We start from the raw sequence: 6,325 nt of genomic DNA, 5'->3' as shown, positions 1-6,325 counted from the left end.
AGTAAATGGACTACTAAGTGAATATGAATTCAGGAAGGTCCATAACAGTCAGGGTGCTACAATGAGAGTCTCGGATAGAGGAACTTGGGGCAAACAGAGAACCTGACTAAAGAGGAAGCATCCGAGACTTGGTGAGCAGGACCAGGCCTGGGAAGACAGAGGAAAGAACATCTACTGAAGCCCTATGGCATGGAAGAGCATGGTGTGCAAGCTGTCCAAGAAAGGCCGTTGATGAATCTCCTCACACAGGGCACCACTGCCAGGGTCTGACAGGCAGACCCTGACCCAAGGACAGATGAATAAATTCACTCAGACACAGATTTTCAGTGAAAGAGTGGGCTGGGGTAACCACCACTGGCCCTGTGGGCTTTTATTTTGTGTAGATCAAAGGACAAGGGTCTTTGGATAAACACCATTATAGGGTCATTAACTTCTGCCAAGCCCCTGAGTAGAAGGCAGTTATGCACATACCAGGATGATCAAAGGTTTTCTAATGGAGGTGAGGGTCCAGGTAAATAGACCCCCACCTCCATTAGCAAACCTAATGGAGAAGCCTCTTGACAATTCCTGGTATTGCCTCTATGCCCTAATGCCCTAGGGTAAGAACTGGCCGCCTCCTGCCCATTCTCTCATTTGAAGCTACGTAAACAGCCAGGCCTTCCAAGAGGGTTTTGTGACTATTTCCTATAACTATCTCTAATATTTTTCCTTTAAAATTTTTGCTACCACCCTGCCTGAACTCCCACATCTTCCCCTTGTCGATTTTTTTTTTTTTTGCATCTGGCTTTAATAACTGAAGAGTGCCCACGTGTGCAGCAACAGGTCTGTCAGTCAAGGACATTGCTCTTATTCCAGCTTTGCATTCTAGAATCAGAAAATAACAGGAGACAAACATGAGTATAATTAGCAACATTCTTTTCTAATCAAGGAGTGACCTTCAGGAGCAGGGGTCTATCTAGGAGAGAGATGTTCTTGCACACCCTTCCATATGGCTGTTCATTGGGTGTGTAGATCTCTGGTGTGTAGTGATTCTAAAATTTTTGTTTTAAGTTGCTTCATGTCTGCTGTCAAATTGTCAGGAAAGGTTCCCAGAGGTGTTTCACCTCATCCCAACTAAATAGTGATTGATTCCATGGAAGGGAAGTGACAGATATGTTTATGTTCCCAGTGGCAGCTTAATTGATGTTGGAATGCCAGTGCATCTTGTCACTCTCCTACATATTCCAAGGCAGCCTCGAGGGGTTGCAGATGTGCAAGAATCTACTGATCTATGCCTTGCTGCAGAAGAAGTTCATTAGACACATTTCTTGCCAACTCAGTAATAGATGCTGTAGCAATGCTAGCAGTTGCCAGGATGACTGTGGCTGAGACTATAAATGCTATAGGTGTGCCTATGAATCTTTGCACGTTCCAATGTGGTAAGGGCAGAGGAACCTTGCCAATTACATGTTAAATTGACTGGTAGGAATGCCTCAGATTGTCTCCTTAATACCACGATACTAGTAATATTTAAATATATTAATTGGTGATACATGAGGTGAACCAAGCCTGTCCATGCACCTGGGTCACAAACGTGGAGTTTTGGGGTGTAATGGAAATATTAGTTCCCATATGGAAAACATATGGATGGGTAGTGCAAATCAGGCACTATCAGTGTGATTATGAATAAAGATTATAGCATAATTCTTACTGGAATTATGTCCCATGCCAGGTGTTAAGGGAGGTACAAAGATGCCCCATAAGGTGTCCTGGGGTGGCATGGACTTTACTTGGGGTCTGGGATATCCCATCCCCCATTGGCCCACATCATAGGGGAACGGGCTGTGGCTACAAAATTGTGATTGACGCCATGACGGATGAAGACACCAGTCAGGTCACTCTATAAATGACTGTGGGGGCTCCAGTCTAAGTCTAAGATGTTATAATTGCCCAATTGGAGGCTACGGGCTTTTTCCCCATGACAGACCTCCCAGCTAAAGTGAAATTCATTACTTTCCTGGCTTTGTCCTTTAGCACAGGAAGGAATGTCTGGGAAAATGGCATTGACTACATTACTCAATTTGAGGCTACCTGCGGCTACGACTGGTAAGGCATTTCCTTTGCCATGATGTAGCCATAATAGTGTTTGAGCAAGTACACAGTAAGGGTTAAAACTTTCATAACTTACACACAGCGGGAGGATAATAGAGTGATATGTAGTGTTACCTCGCACCAGTAAATCTATCCCTGCTAGCCAAGCAGTTACATTATTAAAGGTCGGGAAGGGGGTGTCTGCCCAGGTGACAGGTTGAAAGAAAGGCAGATCTAAGATAGGAGCCCAACTGAGTATAGCAGGTACAGATTGCAGACAAAGCGAGAGCATAAAAAGGATCAATACCCTATGTGAGTTGCAATGTACAACAGAGCATAGCAAGGAACAAATTATCTGGAGTGAATGGTATCTGTCTGGAGCAGGATTCACTCAGCCTCCCGTATTGTCCTTTTCAGTATCCCCCAGGTAATGTCTGGGGCATGTGTGGTTGGAGGAAGCCGCCATCTTCTAGGGTTGTGGGTCCTGCAGAGTCGTCATCTGAATCTCTGGTATCGGGTTGGGTCCTGACCACACCATGGTATGGTTTGATGTATCGTGCTGGAATCCAGTGAGAACCTGAGGGGGTGTGAACACAGGCATATCCTCTCCCCCATGTTAGCAGTTCATTTGGACCACATCATTCATTACTTTTACACCTTTCCATAAAACTGCAGGTTTTAGGTTTTGGGAGGTTTTAGCGAAGTGCTTTTCCATAGCTGATTGATCCATCGTCTAAATTTAAGAAACTAAGGGTAAATAAGGCTTGTACTGGTAGTATTGCAGGGTCCTTACCCATAAACCCCCTTTTGTTTTTGAGCATATTTTTAAGGATGGAGTCGGCACGTTCTACTATGGCCTGTCCTTTGGGGTTATATGAGATGCCTGTGGAATGTTAGATGTTCCATGTATGACAAAATTGTTGAAATTGTGAGCTGGCATAAGCTAGATCATTATCAGCTTTAATTTTTGTGGGCCACCCTATACATGCAAAAGTTAAAAGAATATGTTTAACAACATATCGAGTGGATTCTTAAGGAAAAGTGTGTGCACTAATTAGGTAAGAATTGTTATCAACAGAGACACATACGTATCTTAGTTTACCAAATGCAGGGACTTGTGTAACATCTGTTTGCCGTAACTGATACCCTCTAGGGTTAACACCTGTTGGAGGGGAAGTGCCCATGAGCTGGCAATGTGGGCATTGCAGGATAATTTTTTTAGCTAGCTTTTGGGTAAGTTGAAATTGTGTAGCTAAGTTCCTCCAATTTTGGTGGAAAAATTGATGCAACTGGGTGGCTTGGGCAAGCAGTGATGTCATAACTTAAAGATCTGCTTGTTCATTGCCATAAGCTAATGGGCCAGGCAGGGAGCTGTGAACTTGAATATGTATGAGATAAACATAGGATGTTTGCATTGATCCAGCATTACTGAAGCTAAAGAAATAGTGCAACTAGGGTGGGCTCAACTGAGTTCTTTATCAGAGCTGTCTCAGGGTTCTATAATAAAAATACAGAGTTAAAAAAAAAAATAGAGTAAGCAGAGTCACTGACTCTATTGATGGGCTAGGTGGAAAGTTTCCAGGGCTAGTGTAAGTGCTCCAACCTCAGCTCTCTGAGTGCCAGTACTGATCAAGTGAGAAAATTATGTGGTTGCTACCAGACAGCCACTTCTCTGTTTGCCTAATGCTTTAACACTGCTTTCTTTGTGTAAAAATAGTTCACTCCCCCATGCCTAATGCTTTAACACTCTTTACACATAAACAGTGTTAAAGTAACACTATTTACTTTAACACTTTATGTTTTAACGCTGTTTACACATAAAGTAAACAGTGTTAAAGCATTAGGCATGGGGGAGTGAACTATTTTTGTAAGTAAGATCACAGAAGTGCAAGATAAGAACTGAAGGGGCTTATTAGCAGGAAGGACATAATTTGTCCAGTGTAATCAGAGTGAGCTATTTGCAGATCGTTAGATACTGGCAATACTGCTTTAAACTACCTTTTACTTAAAGGAATCCTGATGATATCAGGATCATAACCTACCAAGTGACTGCATCCTTTGTGGCCTGAAAAGATGACTTTACCAAGTAATTGAATATAGACAGACGGTGTTTTAGTTTTAGTCTGGGTATGTAAGCAAAATCCTACTTAGAAAGCGTAGCCCAGAGGCCATCTGTCCTATTAACCCTTTTAGGGGAGTGTTCAAAACAATTGAGTAGCCTGGATCAATGCGATCTAGTTGCCTTTGAGAGATAGATTGTTCTATTTCCTTCATTTCCCTTTTTGCTGCAGGGGTTAAATATCTGGGAAAATCTAGGGCTTTACTGCCCTTTAAGATAAAAAACAGGTCTTGTAGTTTATCTGTAGATATACCTAAAGTGGGGTGGGGCCAGTTTATATCACCCAGCAATTTCTGAATAATCATTTAAGGTGTGTAAATTGTAGTATTTAACCTTTTGACTGGGAAGTTAGTACATATCCAAGATGTTTCCAAGGAAAGGACATTTGTACTTTTTCAGGTGCAATGATTAAACCTCTTAGCTGTGTATTCTTGATGACAAGAATATAAATTTAAAAGTGCTGGCCCCACTGGGCTGCCAGTAGTATATCGTCCATAATATGAATGATTTTGCAATCAGGAAATTCTTTTCTACTGGGGAGCAAAGCCTGAGTTACATGAAACTGACACATGGTAGAACTATTTAGCATTATGACTTGAGGAAACACTTTCCAATGAAAACACTTTCCAATGAAATGAACAAGCTGGCCTTTCATTATTAATAGCTGGTATTGTAAATGCAAATTTTTCTCCTGTTCTGCAAGTGGAATCATATAAAAGCAGTCTTTTAAGTCAATAACAATTATAAGCCAATCTTGAGGAATCACTGAGGGGGAAGGGAGCCCCTGCTGAAGAGGTTCCATAGGCTGTAGATTAGCATGGCTAGATATATAATATCCAAAAGCTATTCATTAGCAATAACCAAATGTAAAGAAAATAGGAGAAAGGTCTCAGTGGAATAGCAAAACTACGTAAGACCTTTATGGGGAAAAGCAATAAACCTTTACCAAGGCCTGTGCCAGGAGATGCCCTATGAAGGGGCTTGCTTCAGCTATTTAATTGGTGACAATTCCTCCTTCATCTGGAAATTCATAGGCTTGATAAACTATCACTAGTGTTTCTAGAAGATGGTAACATGTGGCCCTAGTCATTTCATCCTACAGAGATAGTTTATTACAAGTTACAACAAAAGAAAATGTAAAAAACAAAATGTTCTGCAAAACATTGTTTTGAGAAATTATACAGTGCTCTTTTTAATATTTTCATGACACTAGAGGAAACCTATTTCTCAATAAGGATCAAACAAGAAAAGCTGGACTTGCTGTTGCCTCTAGTCCATTATCTCAAAACATGAGTGGGCTGCTTGCCTCTCTATGACAGAAAGGAGGATGTATGTGCCACTCCAACTTTTTAATCAAATGAAGGAAGCCATATGAGCAAAGGGTTGAGGAACCATGATGCTATTATTTAACATTATCTATTATTCAGTGAGCCATGACTGTGCCATTGCAATCGAGCCTGGGTGACAGAGCAAGCTGCTGTCTCCAAAAAAAAAAAAAAAAAGATATTTCCCTAATACATTTATAACCCATAAATTCAATTTAATCTCAATTAAAATTTCTAATGGCTCTTTCATGAAGTTAACAAGAACAGGGCCTTTCCCTACTAGCTATCCAGTCTTAGAACAGACAAAGCAATGGAACTGTTGTGGGGCATTTTGAAGGGAGAAAACAAAGGACGAAAGATGGCCTTTAAGCTGGGAAGAATGGAAGTAAGGTTTATACACACAATGGAATATTATTCAGCTTTTTAAAAAGAAGAAGTTCTGACACAGGCTACAACATAAGGTGGATGAATCTTGAGAACATTATGTGAAGTAAAATAAGCCAGTCATGAAAGGACAAATATTTATAATTCCAGTTATGAGGTACCTTGAGTCATCAAATTCATAGAGACAAAATACATTGGTGGTTGTCAGGGGATGGGAGAATCAGGAGTTAGTTATTGTTTACTGGGTACAGAGTTTCCGTGTGTGATGATCAAAAACGTTCTGTAGGTAAATAGTGGTGATGTTTGTACAACAATGTGAATATACTTAATGCCAGTGAACTGTATGCTAAAAAAGGGTTAAGACAGTAAAGTTTATGTAATATGTATTTATTTTATCACAATTTAAAAATTTTAAAAATATAGGAAA

At 40.6% G+C, this 6,325-nt stretch overlaps 1 long non-coding RNA gene across 1 annotated transcript; it reads right to left on the bottom strand.

Annotated features, from left to right (window-relative positions):
* Positions 1-320: 320 nt before the first annotated feature.
* Positions 321-3,780, bottom strand: LOC119471391. Its single transcript, XR_005200435.1, has 2 exons — positions 2,378-3,780; positions 321-864 (listed from the first exon to the last, which is right to left on the bottom strand). It is a non-coding gene; the product is annotated as an uncharacterized LOC119471391 (long non-coding RNA).
* Positions 3,781-6,325: the final 2,545 nt, after the last annotated feature.

Source organism: Cebus imitator, unplaced genomic scaffold, assembly GCF_001604975.1.
Source record: "Cebus imitator isolate Cc_AM_T3 unplaced genomic scaffold, Cebus_imitator-1.0 Scaffold60, whole genome shotgun sequence".
In the NCBI taxonomy this organism is placed as follows: Eukaryota; Metazoa; Chordata; class Mammalia; order Primates; family Cebidae; genus Cebus; species Cebus imitator.
This window is presented reverse-complemented; position numbering and strand designations above follow the sequence as displayed.